The sequence below is a fragment of the Balaenoptera musculus genome, chromosome 16 (genome assembly GCF_009873245.2).
Source record: "Balaenoptera musculus isolate JJ_BM4_2016_0621 chromosome 16, mBalMus1.pri.v3, whole genome shotgun sequence".
NCBI classification, from domain to species: Eukaryota; Metazoa; Chordata; class Mammalia; order Artiodactyla; family Balaenopteridae; genus Balaenoptera; species Balaenoptera musculus.
In genome coordinates, this window is record NC_045800.1 from 67,977,982 (window position 1) to 68,005,844 (window position 27,863).

The 27,863-nt window shown below is 35.7% G+C and overlaps 1 pseudogene; it reads left to right on the plus strand.

Moving 5' to 3' along the window:
* The window catches only part of LOC118882417, a 53,998-nt pseudogene extending 33,007 nt beyond the window's left edge, over positions 1–20,991 (plus strand).
* Positions 20,992–27,863: the final 6,872 nt, after the last annotated feature.

Here is a 27,863-nt window from a genome sequence, read left to right on the forward strand (position 1 = left end):
CACATGTGTCTTATTTATCTTTCTATTAGTTTGGATAAACTTAACTTGGGGTTCAGGTGATTATACTCTAATTCCTCCATTACAAATCTTTATATTACTCCAGATGACACTTTGGACACTATAAATATTCATTCCTAAACACTTTTTTTAATATAATGGTTTTAGCTTGAGGAAATTATTTAGTAAGAAAAGTGGTGATTTTAAAATTTTCTTTCACTGTATATTAGATGGGGTATTTTGTAAAGAAGAGTTTTTCCTTATCACTTACAGTTATTTGGTTACCTTGAAATATAGGTCCTACTAAAAAGGACAGAAAAAATACTTAAATAACCAACTCTCAGATTAAAGACTTGGTACAAGAGCTACTTCCAAAACAATGCAGAACCCTCTGGCCTACTTATTTATTTATTTCAAATAACCTAAAATATACAATGAATAATAATGATCGAGTCATTTTAATCATCAGGATCTGAATTTTGTACAAAAAGAAGGGTAAGCAGAGGTTTGCATCCTTACCCAGACTTCCTACAAAGTTGGTAATATTTTCCATTTCCCCAGAAACTTAGAGGAATTTCTCTGTAAAAACAAAATAATTCAAAATAAAAAAGACAAGAACAATGAGAAATTGTCATCCTGATAGGAAATAGCATGTCCTAGGGGAAAGTAGAGAGGAGCCATTTTTAGGACCCTCCAGGGTCCTAAAATCAGCCTGGGGAAGCTCTCATTAGAATTGAACTAAAAAAGAAAATAATGTGATTAGGATAATACTGATGTATTTATTGCAACACATATATTGTATGAAACTACATAAGGTACTAAATAATTTAGGAGTAAAATATGATGCTTGGGATTTTCTTCTTAGAAATAATTCAGTAGTGGGAGGGTATAATGTTTGAGGTGACACAAAATTGTACTTGTATTGCTATTGGTGATGTGAAGTATTCAGTGCATGAGGTTTTGTTACACTGCTCTCTTTACTTTTGTGTATTTATCTTTTTCATTAAGAAATTTATGAATTCATAATGATTAATAAAAAATGGAAAACTGCATAAAGTGTATATGTCACTTTGGAGGTAGCTATTTATTGTGGATCTGACTTTTGACAGATTCTATTACTTAAATATTTCAAAACAATGGTTTGTTTCTATAGGAATCATTAAATGTCTGTCAAAGCATTAAATTTCTATCAGTATTTTTCTCTCCTCTTTGATAGATACAGATGAAATAATCTCTTTCAGTAATTTAATGGAGTGAATTATTCTATCTGAAAACAGACCTGGAAGTGGTAAATCTACTTAGGCAAATCAGTAACACTTGACAATATGAATTGATTATTTCTTTAATAATTTTGAAAGGCGTATCTCATGAGAATTTTGAAACATGAGATCAAGGGGTAGACAGAAATGTGACATCAAAGATTGTATATGAAGACCCACTGTTGGTGAGTTGAGATCCAGGTTTGTAGTCCAAACTCTGTTATAAGAACACAGTTATTTAATGGCCTTGTTCTTTCAGATGTAAAATAGAATTTTGAATAGAGAAGCTCTCCATTTCTACAGGTGAAGGTTGGGTTAAGAGGTGTGAGTCAGTGTGAAGCACACTTCACTAACAAAGGAATATAAAAAAATCCTGCATTCACTATATCCTGTTAAGTATATTTAGTAAACAGCTCAACTATATTTTTAAACATAAAATGGTAAATAACAAAGGTAAATTTTTAGAGAAATAATGTTAAAGCATAACACAAATGACCTATTAGCTTGACTTCATTTTTATATTAACATGTTTTCTTTAATTTTAAAAATTAATTCAGTATTTCCAATAGTTTATTCCATGGAATCAGAGCTCCATTAGAGTCCTTGGAAAAACACAGGGATAGGATCCTTTGGTAAAATCAGTTTGGGAAACATATGCCTTCTTTTGAAAACTTAACAAAGCATGTTTACATTTGTGAGAAGACTTCAGGAAAGACTTGGTTAAGCTTCATTTAATCCGAATTTCCCAGCAACATCTGACTATAGAACTCTTTCTAGGTATGTAATGCCACTGTGGAAGTAGTGCTGTTTCTCTTTCTTTTAACAAGACAAATGTATTATACAATTACTCTATGACATACACTGGGCTAGGCCCAGGAACCACAAAGGTGAAGTTTTGGGGGTAAATCGTCTTATATCTCTCTTTTATGGCTCTCTATCCTTATGTTATTGTTTTCCTACTTGTGGGAGAAAATATATAACAGGGATTTCTAAATTGTTTGGGGATATTTGTCAAAATGCACATGCCTACTCCACTCATCTCCAATATTCTTCTTCCCAATATGCAAAATAATTTTCAAGGAGGAAAAGAAATGTGCATTAAAATAATACCTACTTTGATTCTAAAACTGATCATCCCATTTTATACTACTACTGCCCTAGTTGCCAGAACCCCTGAAACTGAACCATGATACCAGTATTCTATATGCTAAATCAGCTTTTCCATATCTTTTTCTCCCACTTGCCTTGCTTTTACAAACATCAGCAAGCATAGCCCTTTGTTTTAATCCCTCTCTGATAGTGATAATGGGTGGTCATGAATTTTAATCAGATAGAAGAATCCTCCTAATAGTCAGCTATTAAATCACAATGCCAATAAACCTATTATAAAACACTTTACTAAGAAATATGGATGCCTTCTCTTTGTACAAAGCATAATAGAGAATGTAAAGAACCTTAAGTCTGGGAACCACCACCTGAAAAGGCTTGAGATGTTACTTATGGACAGTTAGATAAGAGGGAAGACGTTCATTCAGTCAGTACAAATAGAAACTGAGAATGCAGCAAGAGTCACTGAGCAGGAGTTCTCTCTGGACAATCACTGTCAACTTTCATGCAATGAGAAGGGCTTCCAAATGAGAGTACAAGATAAATAAAGTCACATAGGATAGAAAGAAAGAGGCACATTTAGAATAAAGTAATATTTATAATATATTTGACTAGATCAGAACATTAAAGTGTGAAAATTTGGCAAGATATTTTAGGATTGGATTATAAAGGGGGAGGTCAATAGTGTCACAAGCAGAATGAAGAATAAGTCAGAAAAAGAGAGATTGCTTCAAGATGGCAGAGTAGAAGGACATGTTCTCACTCCCTCTTGTAAGAGCACTGGAATCACAACTAACTGCTGAACAATCATCAACAGGAAGATACTGGAACTCACCAAAGAAGATACCCATATCCAAAGACAAAGAAGAAGCTGTAATGAGACAGTAGGAGGGGTGCAAATACAATAAAATCAAATCCCAAAACTGCTGGGTGGGTGACTCACAAACTAGAGAACACTTACACCCAGAAGTCCACCCACTGGAGTGAAGGTTCTGAGCCCCACGTTGGGGGTGGGGTGGGGGGTTCCGGCAATGGAAGGAGGAATGCCTAGAGAATCAGACTTTGAAGGCTAGTGGGATTTGATTGCAGGAGTTCCAGAGGACTGGGGGAAACAGAGACTCCACTCTTGGAGGGCACAGACAAAGTAATGTGTGCATCGGGACCCAAGGGAAGGAGTAGTGACCCCATAGGAGAAGGAACCAGACCTACCTGCTAGTGTTGGAGGGTCTCCTGCAGAGTCAGGGGGTGGCTGTGGCTTACCACGTGGACAAGGACACTGGCAGCAGAAGTTCTGGGAAGTACTCCTTGGCGTGAGCCCTCACAGAGTCCACCATTAGCTCCACCAAAGAGCTGGGTAGGCTCCAGTGCTGGGATGCTTCAGGCCAAATAACCAACAGGGAAGGAACTCAGCCCCACCCATCAGCAGAGAAGCAGATTAAAGTTTTACTGAGCTCTGCCCACCAGAGCAACACCCAGCTCTACCCACCACCAGTCCCTCCCATCAGGAAGCTTGCACAAGCCTCTTAGATAGCCTCATCCACCAGAGGGCAGACAGCAGAACCAAGAAGAACTACAATCCTGCAGCCTGTGGAACAAAAACCACATTCACAGAAAGATAGACAAAATGAAAAGGCAGAGGACTTTGTACCAGATGAAAGGAACAAGATAAAACCCTACAAAACAATTAAATGAAGTGGAGATAGGCAACCTTCCCGAAAAAAAATTCGGAATAATGATAGTGAAGATGATCGAGGACCTCGGAAAAAGAATGGAGGCAAAGATCCAGAAGATGCAAGGAATGTTCAACAAGACCTAGAAGAATTAAAGAACAAACACCTAGAAGAATTAAAGAAGAAACAAACAGAGATGAACAATACAGTGACTGAAATGAAAAATACACTAGAAGGAATCAATAGCAGAATAACTGAGGCAGAAGAACGGATAAGTGACCTGGAAGACAGAATGGTGGAATTCACTGCTGTGTAACAGAATACAGAAAAACGAATGAAAAGAAATGAAGACAGCCTAAGACACCTCTGGGACAATATTAAATTCACCAACATTCACATGACAGGGGTCCCAGCAGGAGAAGAGAGAGAGAAAGGACCCGAGAAAATATTTGAAGAGATTATAGTCAAAAACTTCCCTAACGTGGGAAAGGAAATAGCCACCCAAGTCTAGTTAGCGCAGCGAGTCCCATATAGGATAAACCCAAGGAGAAACATGCCGAGACACATAGTAATCAAACTGGCAAAATTAAAGACAAAGAAAAATTACTGAAAGCAACAAGGGAAAAACGACAAGTAACATACAAGGGAATTCCCATAAGGTTAACAACTGATTTCTCACCTGAAACGCTACAAGCCAGAAAGGAGTGGCACGATATATTTAAAGTGATGAAACGGAAGAACCTACAACCAAGATTACTGTACCTGGCAAGGATCTCATTCAGATTCGATGGAGAAATCAAAAGCTTTACAGAGAAGCAAAAGCTAAGAGAATTCAGCACCACCAAACCAGCACTACAGTAAATGCTAAAGGAACTTCTCTAAGTGGAAAACACAAGAGAAGAAAAGGACATACAAAAACAAACCCAAAACAGTTAAGAAAATGGGCATAGGAACATACAGATTGATAATTACCTTAAACATGAATGGATTAAATGCTCCAACGAAAAGACACAGGTTCGCTGAATGGACACAAAAACAAGAGCCATATGTATGCTGTCTACAAGACAGCCACTTCAGACCTAGGGATACATACAGACTGAAAGTGAGGGGATGGAAAAAGATATTCCGTGCAAATGGAAATCAAAAGAAACCTGGAGGAACAATTCTCATATCAGATAAAGTAGACTTAAAATAAAGAATGTTAAAAGAGACAAGGAAGGACACTACATAATGATCAAGGGATCAATCCAAGAAGAAGATATAACAATTATAAATATATATGCACCCAACATAGGAGCACGTCAGTACATAAGGCAACTGCTAACAGCTATAAAAGAGGAAATCAACAGTGACACAATAATAGTGGGGGACTTTAACACCTCACTTACACCAATGGACAGATCATCCAGACAGAAAATTAATAAGGAAACACAGGCTTTAAATGACACAATAGACCAGATAGATTTAACTGACATTTATTGGACATACCATCCAAAACCAGCAGATTACACTTTCTTCTCAAGTGCACATGGAACATTCTCCAGAATAGATTACATCTTAGGTCACTAATCAAGCTCAGTAAATTTAAGAAAATTGAAATCATATCAAGCATCTTTTCCAACCACAAGACTATGAGATTAGAAATCAATTACAGGGAAAAATCGTAAAAACACAACACAAGGAGACTAAACAATATGTTACTAAATAACCAAGAAATCAAAGAGGAAATCAAAAAATACCAGAGACAAATGGCAACGAAAACACGATGATCAAAACTTATGGGATGCAGCAAAAGCAGTTCTAAGAAGGAAGTTTATAGCAATACAATCCTACCTCAAGAAACAAGAAAAATCTCAAATAAACAATCTAAACTTACACCTAAAGGAACTAGAGAAAGAAGAAAAAACAAAACCCAAAGTTAGGAGAAGGAAAGAAATCATAAAGATCAGAGCAGAAATAAATGAAATAGAAAAAAAACAATAGCAAAGATCAATAAAACTAAAAGCTGGTTCTTTGAAAAGATAAACAAAATTGATAAACCTTTAGTCAGACTCATCAAGAAAAAGAGGGTGAAGACTCAAATCAATAAAATTAGAAATGAAAAAGGAGAAGATACAATGGACACCGCAGAAATACAAGGCATCATAAGAGACTACTACAAGCAACTCTATGCCAATAAAGTGGACAACCTGGAAGAAATGGACAAATTCTTAAGAAGGTATAAGCTTCCAAGGCTGAACCAGGAAGAAATAGAAAATATGAACAGACCAATCATAAGTAATGAAATTGGAACTGTGATTAAATATCTTCCAACAAACAAAAGTCCAGGACCAGATGGCTTCACAGGTGAATTCTATTAAACATTTAGAGAAGAGCTAACACCCAACCTTCTCAAACTCTTCCAAAAAATTGCAGAGGAAGGAGCACTGCCAAACTCATTCTATGAGGCCACCATCAACCTGATACCAAAACTAGACAGAGATACTACAAAAGAAGAAAATTACAGACCAATATCACTGATGAATAAAGATGCAAAAATCCTCATCAAATACTAGCATCAGAATCCAACAACACATTAAAAGGATCATACACCATGATCAAGTGGGATTGTCCCAGGGATGCGAGGATTCTTCAATATATGCATATCAATCAATGTGATACACCGTATTAATAAACAGAAGAGTAAAAACTATATGATCATCTCAATAGATGCAGAAAAGCTTTTGACAAAATTCAACACCCATTTATGATAAAAACTCTCCAGAAAATGGGCACAGACGGAACTTACCTCAACATAATAAAGTCCATATATGTCAAACCCACAGCAAACAATCCTCTCAATGGTGAAAAACTGAAAGCATTTCCTCTAAGATCAGGAAAAAGACAAGGATGTCCACTCTCGCCACTATTATTCAACATAGTCTTGGAAGTCCTAGACATGGCAATCAGAGAAGAGAAAGAAATAAAAGGAATACAAACTGGAAAAGAAGAAGTAAAACTGTCACTGTTTGCAGATGACATGAGACTATACATAGATAATCCTAAAGATGCCACCAGGGCTTCCCTGGTGGCACAGTGGTTAAGAATCTGCCTGCCACTGCAGGGGACATGGGTTCAAGCCCTGGTCCGGGAGGATACCACAGGCTGTGGAGTAACTAAGCCCATTCGCCACAGCTGCTGAGCCTGCATGCCACAACTACTGAAACCTGTATGCCTGGAGCCCGTGCTCCACTACAAAAGAAGCCACCACAATGAGACTCCTGCGCACCACAACAAAGAGTGGCCCCCGCTCACCACAACTAGAGAAAGCCCGTGGACAACAATGAAGACCCAACACAGCCAAAAATATAAATAAATAAATAAATAAATAAAGATGCCACCAGAAAAATACTAGAGCTAATCAATGAATTTGGTAAAGTTGCACGATACAAAATTAATGCACAGAAATCCCTTGCATTCCTATACACTAACAATGAAAGATCAGAAAGAGAAATTAAGGAAACAATCCCATTAGCCATTGCAACAAAAAGAATAAAATACCTAGGAATAAATCTATCTAAGGAGGTAAAAGACCTGTACTTAGAAAACTATAAGACACTGATGAAAGAAATCAAAGATAACACAAACAGATGGAGAGATATACCATGTTCTTGGATTGGAAAAATCAATATTGTGAAAATGCCTATACTACCCAAAGCAATCTACAGGTTCAATGCAATCCCTATCAAATTACCAGTGGCATTTTTTACAGAACTAGAACAAAAAATCTTTAAATTTCTATGCAGACACAAAAGACCCCGAATAGCCAAAGTAGTGTTGAGAAAGAAAAACAGAGCTGGAGGAATCAGACTCCCTGACTTCAGACTATACTACAAAGCTGCAGTAATCAAGACAATATCGTACTGGCACAAAAGCAGAAATATGGATCAATGGAACAGGATAGAAGCCCAGAGATAAACCCACGCACATATGGTCACCTTATTTTTGATAAGGAGGCAAGAATATACAATGGAGAAAAGACAGCCTCTTCAATAAGTGGTGCTGGGAAAAATGGATAGCTGCATGGAAAAGAATGAACACTCCCTAACACCATACACAAAAATAAACTCAAAATGGATTAAAGACCTAAATGTAAGACTGGATACTATAAAACTCTTAGAGGAAAATATAGGAAGAACACTCTTTGACATAAATCACAGCAAGATCTTTTTGACCCACCTCTTAGAGTAATGGAGATAAAAACAAAAATAAACAAATGGGGCCTAATGAAACTTAAAAGCTTTTGCACAGCAAGGAACCATAAAAAAGACAAAAAGACAACCCTCAGAATGGGAGAAAATATTTGCAAAAATCAACGGACAAAAGATTAATCTCCAAAATATATAAACAGCTCATGCAGCTCAATATTAAAAAAAAACAAACAACTCAATCAAAAATGGGCAGAAGACCTAAGTAGACATTTCTACAACGAAGACATACAGATGGCCAAGAGGCACATGAAAAGCTGCTCAACATCACTAATTATTAGAGAAATGCAAATCAAAACTACAATGAGGTATCACCTCACACTGTTTAGAATGGGCATCATCAGAAAATCTACAAACAACAAATGCTGAAGAGGGTGTGGAGAAAAGGGAACCCTCTTGCACTGTTGGTGGGAATGTAAATTGATACAGCCACTATGGAAAACAGTATGGAGGTTCCTTAAAAACTAAAAATAGAACTACCATATGACACAGCAATCCCATTACTGGGCATGTACCCAGAGAAAACCATAATTCAAAAAGACACAGGCACCCCAATGTTCATTGCAGCACTATTTACAATAGCCAGGACATGGAAGCAACCTAAATGTCCATTGACAGATGAATAGATAAAGAAGATGTGGTACATATATACAGTGGAATATTACTCAGCCATAGAAAGGAAAGAAACCGGGTCATTTGTAGAGATGCAGATGGATGTGGAGACTGTCATACAGAGTGAAGTAAGTCAGAAAGAGAAAAACAAATATCGTATATTAACGCATATATGTGGAATCTAGAAAAATGGTACAGATAAACCAGTTTGCAAGGCAGAATTAGAGACATAGATATAGAGAATAAACATATGGACACCAAGGGGGGAAAGTGGCCAGAGGCGGGGTGGTGGTGGGATGAACTGGGAGATTGGGGTTAACATATATACACTAATATGTATAAAATAGATAACTAATAAGAATCTGCTGTATAAAAATAAATAAAATAAAATTCAAAAAATCAAAAAAAAAAAAAAAGAAAAAGAGAACACCATTAGTTTTCCTATTTTTCTCCTTTCACTACTCTTTCCATTTTTTTTTTTTTGTAGTTTAAATAAGGTAGTTTATTTCTTACACAAATAATAGTCCAGAGATGGGCAGACAGTCCAGCTTGGCAAGACAGCTGAGCTTATAAACTCATATTTCCATTTATTATTGCCAGATCACTTTGCTTAAACCTGTAAATTCCTATGATCTCTACCTGGGAAAACAAAGATTATACAAAGCTCTAGCACTCTCATAATAGTACTTCTTATTCTGAGAAGGAACAGGTATAGCCTATTTTTGATACTGTAGTTATAAAAAGATAATTTTCTGTAGTCTTGTGGTGACTGTGTATTTATCAAACCTATTATTTTACTTCAGAAATTTTCCTTTTCAGTAATTATGACATGAAACTCCAGACAGCTATCATCTGCTCATGAGTGAGCTGATTGCCTGGGGTGCCACCTTTGATAGGTTATTCATAAGTAGAAGCAGACAGCAGTCCTTCAGCTCAGCTTTCCTACCATTATTCTGGGAACACCTCCAGTTCACCTCCCTGTTATGACAGCAATGGCACCTTTTGGAATATATTTGCATATGACTTGGTGATGGGCTTTGAGAGGTACATATGCATGCCCTCAGCAAGATATGAGAGTTTACAAGAGAATTCCCTTTATCCTTAAATGTGGCATGTTCGAGAAATGTTCAATGTCAGGAAAAACCTAGAAGCATCAGCTTTGTACCTATCTTGTGGCTGGAGAAGCTAAGATGATGAGACTGTCAGCTTGTCAGTTTTAGGAATACAAAAGAAATTTCAACCAAGAGTCAACCTAAAAATGTCATTGTTTGTACAAGCACCCCTTAGACTTCATTTTCAAAGTGGATGTATTTTTGCCTTCTTGCCAAATGCAATTACATGCACACTTGCACAGGCAAATACATGGGAATATTTTCATAAGAGTAATTTACAGTAAACAACAAGTGCAATTAGAAACTGAAAAGGTTTTTCCTCCACACAGTTATGTGACTAATAGAACAGAAAATGGTATTATAGAGAATTTAGAGAACAGAGGAAAGTGTTTTGCCAGCACAATCACTGCCAATCAGTGTCTTCGTGACATCAACATATTTGGTTCCACCTATTCATTAACCTCAGTGGGGTCCCCAATAGTTTTTAAATCAGTGCACAGAACACCTTCAAAACACAAAGGAAAATGGAAAAGCAGAGAAGATATATTTACAAAAATATGAAGTAGATTTATATTTATTAACAGGATCCTCAGCTTCCAAGTTCAGAGATGTTCCTCCAGACAGAGTCCATGTCTGTCAAGAATTCTAATGGCTCTCATGTAGACAATTCTCTGTCTCAGAGCAAAATTTACCCTAAGCAATCTGTGACAAATAGTTTGCTTGTTGACTAAACATTTTCTAGGAGAAGAATCCAGAAAAAAAAATGAGCACTTGAATTCATTTCCTCTCATTAATTTTTCTGGGAAAATGGAAACGAGTAGATTTTTCAACCAACAGTCCTTCCCAATGGGCTAAAAAATTCAAATTTCATTCAGGGATAGTTATATTTGGTGTCATTCTCATCTATAATGTGGTGACAAATTGGTAACAAAAGAAAATGCTCTAACAAAACCAACTGAAAAGTCTGTAGGTTCCAACAGATTCATGATGGGACAATGAAAAAAAGTGACAAATATTAATTAATGTAAATGCAAGGAAATACACACTATACCTGTCTTTGCTTGAAGATTTACTATGCATACCTGGAGGAATTGCTAGGCTTATTACACTTATGTACATGTAAAAATTCACAAATGTTATTATAAAAGGTGAACTTTATCTCTCTGCATGACTGTGATTATTAAGTACACTTTGGTATGTAGGCATTACAGATTCCCACTCTCAATCCTAGCTTTTCCAGCTTCAGTGTTAAAAATATTGTCTAAAGACCTAAGGTAAAAATGTGGGTGGGGGAATGGATCTTGTTTGTAAGGGAGGGAGAAAATCAGCCTTGTATAATATGGGTAGTTAGTGCCATTTCTCCACAGCTAAAAAACCCAAAAAATAAGTCACATGAGCCTTCTGTAAGGACTATCGCCTCTAATTCAGAGTTCTGCTTTCTCTGCAGACTCTGTACTACTTCTGAATGTAACATGCAATTTATATATGCAACTGGAAGGAAATACATTAATCACAAGAAACAATATTTGGTTTAGTAATGGCAGTTAGAAATATGATTGCTGACCTAACAACATGAGTATCTTCAATATCATCCTGAAAAAAAAAAAAACCAAAAAAACTGTTCAAATTCTATGAGTCTTAAGTTGACTGGTAGCAAATGAAGGGTATTGAAAAATACAGGCAATTCAGAATTCATAAAAATTAATTACATTTAATCTGACAGGGAAATATATATATGTAGACATACAAAGATAAACAATGGTATAAGCTAAGCTAGACATTTAAAATATATGTTTTCAAACAGAACTTTCTATGAAGTTTTAAAGAAGAAAGAAGACATTAGGTGCTGGAGAAACGCTTTGTATTTTCATGGGATGTCAAAAAATATGACAAGAGAAAGACTTCCCAGAATTAACAGTAATGAGTGCAAATAAACCTCCAGATTCTTGATCATAAAACTTTTATATTAGTTCTAGAATAATGACAAATAATAACGTATTTATATATTGTGTGGAGCAGGAAAGAAGGGTGCATGGCAGAGAGGACAGCTAACAAGGAAACCTAAAAAGCCTTTAGTCATAAATAAAATATAAATATATTTGTTTGCTCTGCATTCTAAATTTTAGGACAGAAATTTGTCTGAGTCTTAATTTCAATTATTAAAATGCAATAAATAAATAAATAGAGTAATGCTCTTTCTTAGCTGGCCTTTGTTTCTTTATTGCTGTTACCTAGGATTGAATTTCCCAACACATGTGATAAAAAGTGTTGGTTTAGTGTGCATGCATCAGAATTACCTGGTAGACTTGGTAACCCACAGGTTGCTGAGCCCCACCCCCAAACTGTCTGATTCAAAAGGTCTGGGTGGGGCCTGAAAACTTATTTCTAACAAGTTCCCATTTGGTGCTGATATTGCTGGTTTTTGAACCATGCTTTGAAGAAAACTACTGGTATAATGGAATCTGTATTAACAAATAAAAGTTTTCATTGTGCTATGAATTGGGAACATTCTGTTAGAAACCTCAGGTAGGCTTGTTTTCTTTTCTGCAGTATTCCTGAAAACATTTAATATAAAATGTATTTTATAAATATTGCCAAAGAAATACTGCAACAGGTGGCGTTAAACAGGCAGGGAAAACTATTCAAGACTATTGAAATAGGGGCGAGAGATTGAACTCCTCTCTATTGAAACAAAAGTTAGGAGTTTTTAAGCCGTGAGGTGAGCTAGTGGAAAAGTACTAGATGACTTTAGATGGAAGGGTGGTGACTGTGCAGGCCATCTGTATTTGCTAGCGATACCTGCCCCAGAGACAGGGAGACGGGCACTTTATCTTTCCTGATGAGTACATTTCACAGGAATGGCTCCCAGATGCTTGAGAGAGACCTTCCTGGTTTGTAAAACTGGTAAGAGACTGAGGGAAGATTACATCTCAAAGGGACAGAGAAAGAACTTACAATTGCAAGTTTTCTATAGTAATTGTTCTAAGAAAAAGGGAACTGAAGATTCCTAGAATTTGACCAGTTTTTTTTTTTTTTTGGATGATATTGAAGATAATCATGTTGTTAGGTCAGCAATCATATTTCTAACTGCCATTGTTCTAAGAAAAAGGGGACTAGATTCAGGAATAAACCTATCTAATGTGTAGTCAAACTGAGGAAAACATTAAGGCTACACTGGTCAAAATCCAAAATGAAAGTGTAATATGTTGTTTCCAAAATAATTTGTCTTAGAGCTACTCTTTTGAAGGAGCACCTTCTGGTATTATTTCTCTGAAGAATATCTAAGAAACTTTGCTCTATGAGAAGGCTTCTGTCCAAGGCTAAAAAGTTCTCAACAAATGCCACTTAAGCTCTTTATGCTGTTAATTGCCAAACCAAACTGAATATTCCTCTGAGTAGCAATTGCTTAAAGGAATAAATGGCACAATAAGTCTTGAAGCCTGGACATGGGAACACATAAGGTAAAATCTGGTATTTATTTTTAGAATGATAACACATTAATTAACTTTGATGTGAATATGTTGCATATATATGGCAGTAGAAATGCTTAGCATTTAGATGTATGTATGCATTTTTAGCTACGTATGTGCTGTCAAAAGTAAGTGCTATATCGTATTCATACGCACAAATGCAACCTGGTCTTTATTCTTTCAACATTCTTTGTCTTTCTTCCCGCTGTTTATTTAAGATACAGACAAGTAGAGGTTTTATCTTTGAAACAATTTATTTTTTAATGTAGTCACAGTGTCCAAACATTATTCTAAGTTTATGATAAAATACTAGACAATTTTTTTTTTTTTTGGCTGCACCATATGACGTGTGGGATTAGTTCCCTGACCAGGGATCGAACCCAGGCGCTGGCAGTGAAAGTGCCAAGTCCTAACCACTGGACCACCAGAGAATTCCTGAAAAACTAGACAGCTTTAAAAATTATATTTATCATCTCTTTCTTTCTTGATTTAAAATATGTTTTTATTGTTTAGATTCATTGTATAAGTCAACAGTCCCCACCTTCCATCCTCCAATCTCCTTTGCTCACTCACAGAGAGAAACACATTTCTAACTATTTTGGGAGGTATTTGCACTGTATGTTTAAATTACACACTTATAATACAATGTATTTATTTTTCAGTTACACATGTTACCTACTGCCTTCCTAATCAGTAAAATGAGGGTTTAGCATTCTTAAAAAGCTCCTTCCACCTTAAAGGTATTCTTCCAATGTATTCATATCAAAATTTGGGGGGGCAAATTGTATTATATATTTCATTATTATTATGAAATACATAATAATTCATAGTATTATTCACAATTGAGATACGTACCATAATGATACATTTCCTTTCTTATGCATCTCCCCTCCTTCCACACCCAGTTTAGTTAATGCCTCATTAGGTGCTTACCTATCCATATTTTCCCCTAAAGATACTGAAAATAAAAAGGAATCTAAACACCTTGCTCTATGGTCAAACACTTCACGTGATTTTTCAGGGGCTGGGTTTTCTTGGAAATAGATTTTCTGGACCATATCATCCTCCTTCTTCAATCTCCCTGTCACCTATCTGGAGCCTTTTAACTACATAAAATAATCTATGTAGTTATTTTAACCCATCGTGGAAAAAAATCCTTAAAATAGAGATTTTTTTCAAAAATATCTATGAGGAGAAAACCTTGAGGGGAGAGGGTTCCATTTTTGAAGCTCCATCCCAGAGAAAAAAGTTCCAGACAATAAAAGTAAAATGCTCTCATATCACTTATTCTCTCATGGCCTCTGCCCAACCTAACCATCCCCTGCTGATATATACAGCTGTTTTCCTAAAACACACACACACACCAGCAACAGCAACAAAAACAACAATCATTCTCTTTTTTGAGATTTAAGGATTTCTTGGGAGCAAGCTGCTCTATCATCCGACTTTTTCTCCTTTAATGTTATTTTGTAGGTTAGTTTTTTCCAGCTTTTGAATATAAAGAGAAAATTATTTAATCAAGTGAAAACTTTTTGCTGCCAGTACTAATGAAACCAACACCAGAAACTGACTTCTAATTTTAATCCTCTACTATATGTCAACTGTTATGGTAGTTGTTCTTAGATACATTTTCTTTCTCCCTCTCAGACCCTCAGCAATCCTGCAAGTCACAATTGTCTTGAACTTGACAAAATATGAGTTTTACAAACACTCACATACATACAGAATATGTGTTTGAAACTTTGGAAAGCTCCTATGCAATGAGTCCTCCTCACTAATTTATGCAGTTTCCAATAATCTCTTCCTTTGTATTTTCTTACCACCCTCCTTTTTTCCAGTAGTAGGAGATTTAATGTGGACTTAAGCTTCAAATAGGATGACAGATTAAAATTGCCTGTATTCTTACATTTATTTCTTCAGAGTGTATTTTTAGTTAGAATTGTTCTCTTCCCTGATCTGAATCTTATTTCATGGTTCTCACCTCAGACTTATTTCCATGTCTGCTATTTCTTCAAGCTTGGGGTGCCCTTCTTTCTTATGACTTTTTCTCACTTATGTAGTGAATGCGACACATTTTCAAGAACAAAAGAAATGATAAGTAGTAAAAAAAAAAAATTATATTTTATGTTATCTAGCTTTCATTATATCTGTTTCTATATCTTTCCACCTACTAAGGGAAAAAGCAAGCTGTGCTCTTTAGGATACAATTATTATTAGCATAAAAATTAGACTAAAGTGGAACTCAGTCACACTTATTCTCTTTTTTCTGTTACTTATAGATAGCAGAATACACATTTTTGTATTAAACATGCTGTGCTTTCAAAACCCCTTGATACCTCTGTATATAGTACATAAGTTATGACTTATTGAGAAGGTCAATTGTCTGTTTTGGAAAAAAAGACACAGGGTTACATCTCAGACCTGACAGATTTGCTACTTGTGATCTTTGATTTTTGCTGACTGGATATCTCTTTGATTTGAAACACACACAAAAAGGCCTGCTATGCTCTTGGGCTCTCCAAAGTCTTTTATACAAAGAAATAGGAAGTGAAATGGAAGAACTAGAGAGGAGGAGAGTGAAAAAGAGATTGCACTTATATATACTCAGTTCTTCACCCTAAATCCTCTTAAGAGAAAGGGAGAAAAGGATCAAAGAACTCATCCATCAGACAAATGCCTATGCTTGGAATTTAACACTCCACCTTTTGTGCTCTGAACTTTGAAGGTAGTCTTTTGGATTCATTCACGAGGTACTTCTAGTCAACCTCCATAAATTGCTATCAGGAGTACAGAAAATAAAATTAGTCCTTATGATTAGCAAAGTATACCTAACCAGTTTCTTGTCAGTATTTTATAATAAGATAAATGTATTAAGTCTCAGAGTTGGGGTCCACCTGAGGCGCTTGGCAAATAATGCAACAGTTTATTTATTGAGTATTGTTATGGATTGAATTGTGTCCCCCCCAAAATTCATATGTTGAAGTCCTAACCCCTAGTACCTGGGAATGTGACCTTATTTGGAAATAGGGTCATTGGAATGTAATTAGTTAAGATAAAGTAATACTGTAGTAGGGTTGGCCCCTAATCTAACATGATAGATATCCTTATAAAAAGGAGAAATGTGGACACAGATATGCACAGGGGACGAACGCCATATGAAGATGAAGGCAGATATTGGGGGGGGGAGGCATCTATAAGCCAAATATTGCCAACAAAGCACCAGAAGCTAGAGGAGGCATGGAACAGATTCCTTCCCATAGTCCTCAGAAGGAAACAATCTGGCAGCACGTTGATCTCAGACTTCCAGACTCCAGAACTGTGAAATAATGTATTTCTGTTGTGGTGGTACTATTTTACGGCAGCCTTAGCAAAACAATTCATGTATCTGTTCACTTAGTGTTGTTGATGAAACTTCCCATTTGGGGAATCTTAATCCTAAACCCATCCTGCTATCTCATGCCATCCATAATTGCTAAAGATTTCCACTATTTGTAATGTTGAACCCATATACAACCATCTCTATCTAAATGGATATATTCTGTGGCCTCTTTCCCCCACTCTTTTCTAGGTGTTTAGATAAACTATAATTTGGCCAGTGTCATTCTATCTTTTCTTCAAATATCCCAAGTTCTTTCCTACTCTAGGCTTTCGTACATTTCATTTTCTCTGTTAGAAATACACTTCCACTCCCTCTTCACCTGCTTAACTCATACAAAGTCTTCAGTTTTTAGCTTAACGATCATCATTATATAAACACTAGGTCTTCCTGCTAATTAATTGCTGAGCACCTATATAGTTCACTTGTATTAATACCTTTATCACCAAATTAATTATTGGTATAACTGATATAATTGTTGGTATAATAATATCTGCCACCCTTCTGAACAGTAATTTCTAAGAAGGTAGAAGTGCAAGATAGTGAAGGTGTTAATCATGTAGACTGTTTGGAATCAAACTCTCTGACTGCAGATCCAGTTTTCTCATTTAACAGCTTTGGGTAACTTTGGGAACATTTTCTAAGGTAACTTAGATAAACCTCAAATTTCCTAAGCTTACTCATTTGAAACAGGATGTGCTTCACAGAGTCGTTGAGAGAATCAACAGTGATAATTCATATAAATCACTTGCACTAGTGTTCATGACACACATTGAGTCATGTTCATTTCATCAGGTCAGTGCCAGGTACATACTAAGCATTTAAATAAATATGTTGGATAAAATTTTTCTGGATTCATTATCTTGTTTTAGAGTGGTTAATAATATGATTTTAGACACCAAAATTAGTGGGGCATAAAGATCAGACAGTTTGTCCACTCAAGACATAGCACTTTGGCCATACTTTCCACTTATATATGAACTTGTATAACATGTGAACTTGTATAACAAATCCAAGAGAAATACTGATTTTCGGTGAGGAAGGAAATCTGACATCACATTGAGCTATTACTGTGTATGTGTGTGAGTGTGTGTTAGCCTGGGTCCTACTGGAAACAGATGGCACACTCAAACTGGAAAGTTCAGGGTCAATTTAATAAGGAGATGCTCTACAAAGGTGTGAGCAGCATTTGGGGAATAATGTGGCACCTGAAACGGCTACGACCCTACTTCTTAAGGGACAAAGAAAGGAAATAAATATTAGAATCTGGAGACAGGAGCCTTATAGAAGGAACATCCTGGCAGGAGCTGCGGCATGGCAAAGAGGCATCAAAAAGAATAACTACCTTGACCTGTCTTGTCTTCTGATCTCACGCTAGTGTCTCTCAATGTTCAAACCTAGAAAGAAGCTTGAGGTAAAGGAAATCTATCGATGATATAATTCTATGCAGGCTATCCTCTCAGGGCAAAGAGTACAGTGAAGAATGGTGCAAATTGGATCTGATAGAGATTTTATATCATTGTTAAATTCTGCTATATCTAAAATTTCTCTCATGCTTCTTTCTTTTTTTTTCCCTCTCTCCCTCTGTTTTTGTGCATTTTCTTCTCATCTCACACTTATCATGAAAATGAAATGTTAGACTGAATATGGAATTTCCTTGTTCCTGATCCTTCACCTACCTCATCAATTCCTTTTCTCTCTTATCCAGTTTAGGGAAGATGATGTGTCATTTCAATCAATTAATTTCACCATCAGTACTTGAGCTTTTTCTTTCTACCCCATCAGTCCTACTCAACTCCAACCCACGTTTCTCCACTTATTACTCAGGTTGCTGAGATCTGCTGGAGAAAACCATACAGCCTTACGCACAAGTGCCATTACAAATGTGTGTTCTCCAAACTCAGTTGGGCACTTGATGCCTTCCTGAATACCTCCTTCATATCTTCATATCAGTTATAACACATCACACTTTTGTACCTCCACGTTTAATTTATCTTAATCTCATGGACCAGCAAGCCAGCCAAAAAATATCCTGCTTTAAAATAATACATCACAGATCCCTGTTTTCATTTCAGCCTTTCCTTTGATTCTGTGTGAAGTGGTTCAATATTATCTGAAGGCAGACTGGAAAATTTAAAGATGCATAATGTCAACTCATGAGTAACCACCAAAAAAAAAAGGCAAGGCATAGCTAATAACAGGATATGCAGCCAATGTGGTGCTTTGAGGGAGACTTAAAGCTCCAAATGCATATATTAGGAAAGAAGAATGATCTTAAAGCATTGTTTTTATCAAGACAATAAAGGAGAAGAACCTGTGACTGAGGAGTCTGGCTCCATTTCCAAATCCTGTGTGGAATCCTTGAGCCCAACTATAGGCAATTACCAAGCTTTGCCTGACAGGCCTCATGAGTGAAAGCTGCTTTCCCCTCACCAGATTTGGTGCACAACGTTACACTGCAATTTTCTGAAGCAAGTTGCAGTCAAGGACTCAGTTTTCCCCCACCCCACTCATCAGCATTGTCATAGGCATATGGGCATTCCTAGCCCTGACCACCTCTTTTGAGGCCTCCTTCTCAGTGCCCGTGGCTGAGGCACTCTACTTCAACTCAGTACCTTCCAACTCCTACCCCTTCCTTCTTTCCTCGCCTTCAGCCCATGGTCCATGAAGACACAAGAGCCTTTTGTTAAGTCTCTCCTCAGAGACAGCTACCCCTTTCTGCGCTGCATCCATCTGACCCTCTCCTGCCATTCTATGAAGAAAAACAAAATAGCAGGGAGCCAGAGCTTCCGTTAACCTCTTGCATTATTCACTGTCCTAGTAAGTGAATAAAGGCTTGATTAGTACTTTCAGTCTTTCTGTCCAATTGACCACCTCAATACCTATTTTGTTGATAATTGTTGCAGAAAAAAACACTTGAAAAATTCAGCATTCAGGCATGATAAAAACACTCAGCAAACTTGGATCCAAAGGGACTTTTTTTTTTTCCCACTCTGATAATAGACATCAATAAAAATACTACAGCTAGGGTGGGGGTCGGTGCGGAGATTCAGCCATGATGTCGGGATGGGGACTTCTCCCGCAGCGACGTGCTGGCGAGTCTATCTGTGTTGTGGCGTCAGGCTCCCAGGTGACTTTATGGCCAGCTGCTGCTCTCCATCGGGATGCTCATGCTGTCGGCCACGCAAGTCTATACCATCTTGACTGTGCAGCTCTTTGCATTCCTAAACCTACCGCCTGTAGAAGCGGACATTTTAGCATATAATTTTGAAAACGCGTCTCAGACATTGATGACCTTCCAGCAAGATTTGGTTATAGACTTCCAGCTGAAGGTTTAAAGGGTTTTTTGATTAACTCAAAACCAGAGAATGCCTGTGAACCCATAGTGCCTCCGCCACTAAGAGACAATTCATCTGGCGCTTTCATCGTGTTAATTAGAAGACTTGATTGTAATTTTGATGAAAAGGTTTTAAATGCACAGAGAGCAGGATACAAAGCAGCCATAGTTCACAATGTTGATTCTGATGACCTCATTAGCGTGGGATCCAATGACAGTAAGTACAGATCACAAAATTGTCCAGGATAGACATAGAGCTAGAAGAAACTGACTTCGTAAAGATCAACTTAAGAAACTCCCTATACATAAATTCAAAAAAGGAGATGAGTATGATGTATGTGCCATTTGTTTGGATGAATATGAAGATGGAGACAAGCTCAGAATCCTTCCGTGTTCCCATGCTTATCATTGCAAGTGTGTAGATCCTTGGCTAACTAAAACCAAAAAACCTGTCCAGTCTGCAAGCAAAAAGTTGTTCCTTCTCAAGGTGATTCAGACCCTGACACAGATAGTAGTCAAGAAGAAAATAAAGTGTCAGAACATACCCCTTTACTCAGACCTTTGGCTTCTGTCAGCACCCAGTCATTTGGGGCTTTGTCGGAATCCCGCTCACATCAGAACATGACAGGATCTTCAGACTATGAGGAAGAGGACAATGAAGATACCGACAGCAGTGATGCAGAAAACGAATTAATGAACATAGTGTTGTGGTCCAACCGCAGCCTGATGGTGAACAGGATTACAACATAGCAAACACTGTTTGACCTTCAGAGGGTATTGGGTTATTTCCCTTTAAAATGCTTATTTAGGCATATCGTTTTTTTGCTCCCTTCAGAGATTTCTGTAGAAATAACTTATTTTTTAGTATTCTACAGGTTAATCAGATTACTGAAACAGGTTTTTTTGATCTGGTGTTTATCTGCAGGAGTGTACTTCGTTTCACTAATAGCTAATACAGACTGATACTGTAACTCAAGCATCAAATCAGCTCTTCTTTTCGAATGAAATATAGCCAAAACATTAAAAAAAAATTCCTCAGTATAGCTTACAATGAAGACCTAGATCACAGTATGCAAATGTTTCATGTTTTTACACACAAGGTCAGTGCTGTGGCCACCTAGCATGAGCTAAGCCAACTCCCATCTCCATAAAGTTACCTAGAGTTGTTGAGCTGGAATATGCTTGTTCTGGTATTTCTGCCATCATTAGTGAGAGGTGACAAGGTAAGTTCGCATTTTTCTTCCTATCAGCACCACAGAGACTCAAAGCTGTCTTTTTCCCTTCTATTGCCAAGTAGTCTTATTCTGATAGGAAACAGTGTGTACTAGGGCAGATTGCAAAAGGTTTTTTTTTTTTTTTTTTTTTTAAGGTTTTTAATACTATAGTGTTATGCATAAACTTGACCTATTAGCTAATGTCTCTGGACTTTAGTTACTGAATTTCAGTATCCTTAAGGATTTTTTGTGTTATTGTGATCAAAGCAAAAAGAAAATGCTGTATAAAAATACCAAACTTCAGTAATGGTTAATACTCAGATCATATACCTCTTAAAAAAGAGCATGTTATGCTAATTAGCCCTGCTAAACTATGTACAGAGAAAATTGTTCAAGTACTGGATTTGTAAATATTGCTTATGTTTAACAGAACTAATGATTGTATTTAAACAATGTATTATGAAAAGCTAAATTATACATTATTGTAACTATGTAGAAAATATAGACTTATGTATAGTCAAAATGTTAAGAATTTTTATATGGCCTTGTATGAAGGGAGTTTGAATGTTAATAAACACGTTTTCCACTTTAAGAACTGGCAAAAAAAAAATAAATAATGAATAAATAAAAATACTACCAGTAACATCATACTTAATGAAAGCTTCCCTGGTAAGATTTGTAAGATGGAAGAAAGACAATTCTTCCCACTTCTATTCAATGTTGAATTGATCCTAGTCAGTGCAATACAATCAAACAAACAAAAAATAACAGGCATACAGATTGGACAGGAAGAAACAAAACTGTCTTTTCTGGCAGGTGACATAATTTTATATGATATAAATCTCACAAAATTTGCAAAGAATTTATTAGAATAAGTGAGATTAGTAAGTTTCCCAGATGCAAAATAAATATACAAAATGCATTTGGTTTCTCATTGCCTAGCAATAAACAATTGGAAATTGAAAGCAAAATAACATTTATAAAACATAAAAATACCTAAAATAGTTAGAGATAAATTATTTCAAAATATTTAAAGACCTATTCAATGAAAAAATCAAAAAAAAAATTGCAGAGAAATTAAAGAACATATAGCAAATGAGGAAATACTATGTTTGTGGACGGGAAGACTCAATACTTTTTAAGATTATCCACCATTTGAATCTATGGATTTAATATAATCCTGCTCAAAATCCCAGCATACTTATTTGGCTGGAATTGACAAGGCAATTCTAAAATTTATGTGAAATTGCAAAGGACCAATAAACAATTTAAAAAGAAAATAACAACATTGGAGAACATAATATTGTCAGATTTTAAGATGGTACAAATACACACATAATATGAAAAATTGACAATTGGACTTAAAAAATTAAAATTTTCCGCTTTTTCAAAGACAGCACTAAAAAAATAAAAAAGCATATCACAGACTTCAAAGAAATATATATGACATATGAATATGTATATTTATATGTAATTCTGATAAATAAATATATATGTGTATTTACTTGATAAAAGAACTATATGCCAAATGTATAAAGAACACTAACAATTCAATAATAAGATTAAAACTCCAATAAAAAATGGACAAACTATTTAAACCAGACACTTCACAAAAGAAGATACATAGACAAACACATGAAAAGATATTTAGCCACTGTGGAAATTCAAACTAAATCACAAGCAGATAATACTACATATCAATAGATGGGCTAAGTTTACAAGAATTGGCTATACCAGTTTTGGTAAGGATATCAGCAACTGGAATTCTTATATACTGCTGGTAGAAATGCAAGATGATACAACCACTTTGGAACAGTTTGGAGTTTCTATTAATTTCAACTTACAATTACCATATGACCCAACAACTTCACTCCTAGATGTGTTTCTAGGAGAAATTAAGGTTTATATCAACACAAAGACTTTACCTGATTGTTCCTATCAGTTTTATTTGTTGTAGTCACAAACTGTAAATAGCTCAAATCTACCAACAGTTAAATGAATAAACAAATTGTGGTATAGTAAAAGAATAGATTACTTCTCAAAATAACATGAAACGAACTACTGAGGAACAAAAGAGGATTGTAAATATTACAAACACTATGAGACAAAGAAGCTAGACTCCAAAAAACTATGTACCATATTATTCTACTCACATGAAAACTCTAGAAAATATAAATTGAATGTATAGTGACAGAAGGATCGTCAGTGGTTGCCTGGAGCCATTGTTGGGAGGAGACGATTTCCAGGGAAAGGCAAATTTTGGGTGGATGAAAATACTGTGTCTTGACTGAGGTGGTGATTACTCAAAAACTTAAATTTGTCAAACTAGAATGTTTACCTAATGTCCATCGACAGATAAATGGATAAAGACATATATACAATGGAATATTACTCAACCATAAAAAGGAATGAAATTTAGTTATGTGTAGTGAGGTGGATGGGCCTAGAGTCTGTCATGCAGAGTGAAGTAAGTCAGAAAGAGAAAAACAATACCATATGCTAACACACATATATGGAATCTAAAAAAACAGTACTGATGAACTTAGTGGTAGGGCAGGAATAAAGACGCAGACATAGAGAATGGACTTGAGGACATGGGGGGGAAGGGGAGGGGTAGCTGGGATGAAGGGAGAAAGTAGCAGTGACATATATACACTACCAAATGTAAAACAGATAGCTAGTGGGAAGCTGCTGCACAGCACAGGGAGATCAGCTCGATGCTTTGTGACAACATAGAGGGGTGGGATGGGAGATGCAAGAAGGTGGGGATATGGAGATATAGGTATACATATAGCTGATTCACTTTGTTGTACAGCAGAAACACAACATTGTAAAGCAATTATACTTCAATAAAGTTGTAAAATAAATAAATAAATATAAAAACAACAACAAAAAACTAACATGGTTAAAATGGTTGTATTTTACTGTATACAAATCATATCTCAATAAACTTAATTTTATAAATTACAAAAAATCAACCCCACTATAGAAATCAAAAGTCTTCCATGATTTTAGAAAGTTCCAAGAGTTCTTTGTATTAAAACACTAGGATGTAAAATTGAATACTTCCGAGAAAGACAACATCATGCTTCTAGATTCTAAAATGGCCTTAACTATAAAAAGATCCAATGACTTTCTATTGAAATTAAAAAATACACATATTTTAATATTTACTTTCATATTGGAAAGGTTAAAAATGATAAAAAAAAAAACAGTCAGAGACAAAGCATTTGATTAAGCATGAAGCATTTAACTCTCACTGTGAATTTCTATGGTTTCAGGCTTAAAAGTCTTTAAGAGAACAGTAAAAAAGAACTGATCAACAATGTAAGAGAACAAATGAATAATGTAAGAGACAAAAGGCTTAGAGGACCAGGTCAGGTTAGGCACACAAGGTGTATCCACAAGGTCAATCCCACAGAGGAGCTGAACCCCACTTTCATCAAACCTACAATAATAAGGTCCATAGGTGACTCAGAGCCTCTCAAAATCATTGCAACTTTTCTACCCTGAAACATTTCTCACAGTTTTTTTATTTTTATTTTTTTCTTTATTTTCTTTATTTTTATACAGCTGGCTCTTATTAGTTATCTATTTTATGCATATTAGTGAATATATGTCAATCCCAATCTCCCAATTCATCCTCTCCCCTGCTTTCCCCCCTTGGTGTCCATACATTTGTTCTCTACATCTGTGTCTCTATTTCTTCCTTGCAAACCAGTTCATCTGTACCATTTTTCTAGATTCCACATATGTGCGTTAATATACGATATTTGTTTTTCTCTGACTTACTTCACTCTGTATGACAGTCTCTAGGTCCATCCACATCTCTGCAAATGACCCAATTTTGTTCCTTTTTATGGCTGAGTAATATTCCATTGTATATATGTACCACAACTTCTTTATCTGTTGATGGGCATTTACGTTGCTTCCATGACCTGGCTATTGTAAATAGTGCTGCAATGAACATTGGGGTGCATGTGTCTTTTGAATCATGGTTTTCTCTGGGTATATGCCCAGGAGTGGGATTGCTGGGTCATATGGTAATTCTATTTTTAGTGTTTTAAGGAACCTCTATACTGTTTTCCATAGTGGCTGTATCAATTTACATTCCCACCAACAGTGCAAGAGGGTTCCCTTTTCTCCACACCCTCTCCAGCATTTGTTGTTTGAAGATTTTCTGATGATGTCCATTCTTACCTGTGTGAGGTGATGCCTCATTGTAGTTTTGATATGTATTTCTCTATTAATTAGTGATATTGAGCAGCTTTTCATGTGCCTCTTGGCCATCTGTATGTCTTCTTTGGAGAAATGTCTATTTAGGTCTTCTGCCCATTTTTTGATTGGGTTGTTTGTCTTCTTAATATTGATTTCTCATACAGTTTTTGTGAAAATGTTTTTTTTTTCTCCTTTGCCTCTTAATGACATGTTTAAGCATCTTTAGCATTTAAACTTCTTTTGAGCAGTTTTCTCACAAAATATCAAATGCCATTTTCACTTTCTTATAAACTCAAAGAGAATACATTTTGCATTATTATCACATTTCTTTACTCATATAATACATGCATTGATGTTGTTACTGAGCATATTTGAATTCTCTAGCTCATAGTCAGAAAGGACAAATCAAAATCATGGTCCCACCAAATCTATCATAGGAAAGTCATGGAGTCCAGAGAGACTTGGGTCTTTTGCTTAGAATTGAAGACAATCCTAATTGGCTCTTGTCTACCTAATATCAAATTCATTCCCCCCCACCCCCCATCCCAGATCTTTCATATAATGTAAGTTTGTAGAGAGCTATATGAATTACTAGCCATCCAATTTATCACCTTACAAGTCATCATATTAGACTTGGGGGCACTCTTTCTAACCTTTCCTTGTTCAGTTCAGATAGACAATATCCCCTGATATTTCTATCAGGGATAGAGGTTAAGACAAAGCTTGACATGTTTTAATCAAACAAATCTTTGCTTTATAATGACCTTTAACCTAAACTGCTGCTCAGTTAATTTTGTTTCTTCATAATAAAACTTCTAATCTAAACACTGCATTTTGGAAAAATAACCTCAGTTCATCTTTGAATTCTACAGTCTTTGAAAACTCATTCTCAGGGAAAGCTAAATACCCGAAGTGCCTCTTTCCTTGCAATAAAAAGATCCAGCATATTCCTATTTTAAGCATAGAGTGCAGAAATTTCTGTGGTTTCTAGTCTTCAGTGATTGTTAGAGTACTTTACTTGTTTAACTCTGTTTTGTGTTAAGTAGATTAAAGTAAGAAGGGTCTTAGTGTTAATTTGAAAATAAACTGTTTCATTTATCAAGGAGAAATAGTTGTTCAAATAGGTATATATAATTATCTCCATAGAAACTGTTGGGAACATTTTCCGAACTATCAAATGTTTATAATTTTAAAATGTACTTTAATTATTCATTTAGAATATGGCCACAGTAACACTTGCCATGAGTAGTTTCAAAGAAGTTGTTTTTTTTAAAAATTTTTTTAATTTTTATTTTTTACTGACATTGACCCTGTTACAGAAACTGAGGAAATATGTTGAGGTGTGATATCTCTGTGATTTCAACATTCAAAGCTGATGGTATCAACCTTTATTTATATCTTTTAGTGTAACATTTTTCCTTATTATTATTGAAATTGTACAAAGTATAGAAACAATAATAGCATCACCTATTCTGCTACACCCTCTCCAAACAAACACTGCTTATAATACTGTAGTAGATGTTATTCAGATTATTTTGCATGAGCATGGTTTAACCTAGCTGAGATCTTACGATATTTTTAATTGTGTCTGTATTTCATCACTTCATCTTATAAGCATGCCTCCCCATCATTAAAAAACTCATAGATATTTTAAAATAATCCTTAATATACTAGAAAATTTTTAGATTTGAGATTTATTGCAAAATAGTACAGAGAGTTCCCAAATAACTTGCAGTTTCCCCTATTATTAACATCTTACATTAGCATGGTGCATGTTACAGTTAATGAAACAGTATTGATATACTATTATTAACTAAAGTCCACACTTTATTCAGAGTTACTTAATTTTCTCCTGATATACATTTTGTTTCAGTATTGGGATAGCACATTACATTTAGGCATCATATCTCCTCGGGATCCTCTTATTTATGACAACTTCTCAGACTTTTTTTTTTTTTAATGATGTTGATAGTGTGAGGATCCCTGACCAGGTATTGGATAGAATGCCTCCTAAATTGAAATATGTCTGATATTCTCTTATTATTAGATTAGTGTAAGTGATTTGGGGAAGGAGACCAAAGAAGAGGCCATTTTCATCCTACTGTATTAAGGGTACAAGCTATCAACATGACTTACATACCTGTTGATGTTAACCTTGACCACCTAACGAAGTGGTATTTATCAACTTTTGCATTGTATAGTTTACTTACTCCCCTTCCCCCACTTTCCAAACTGTACTCTTTG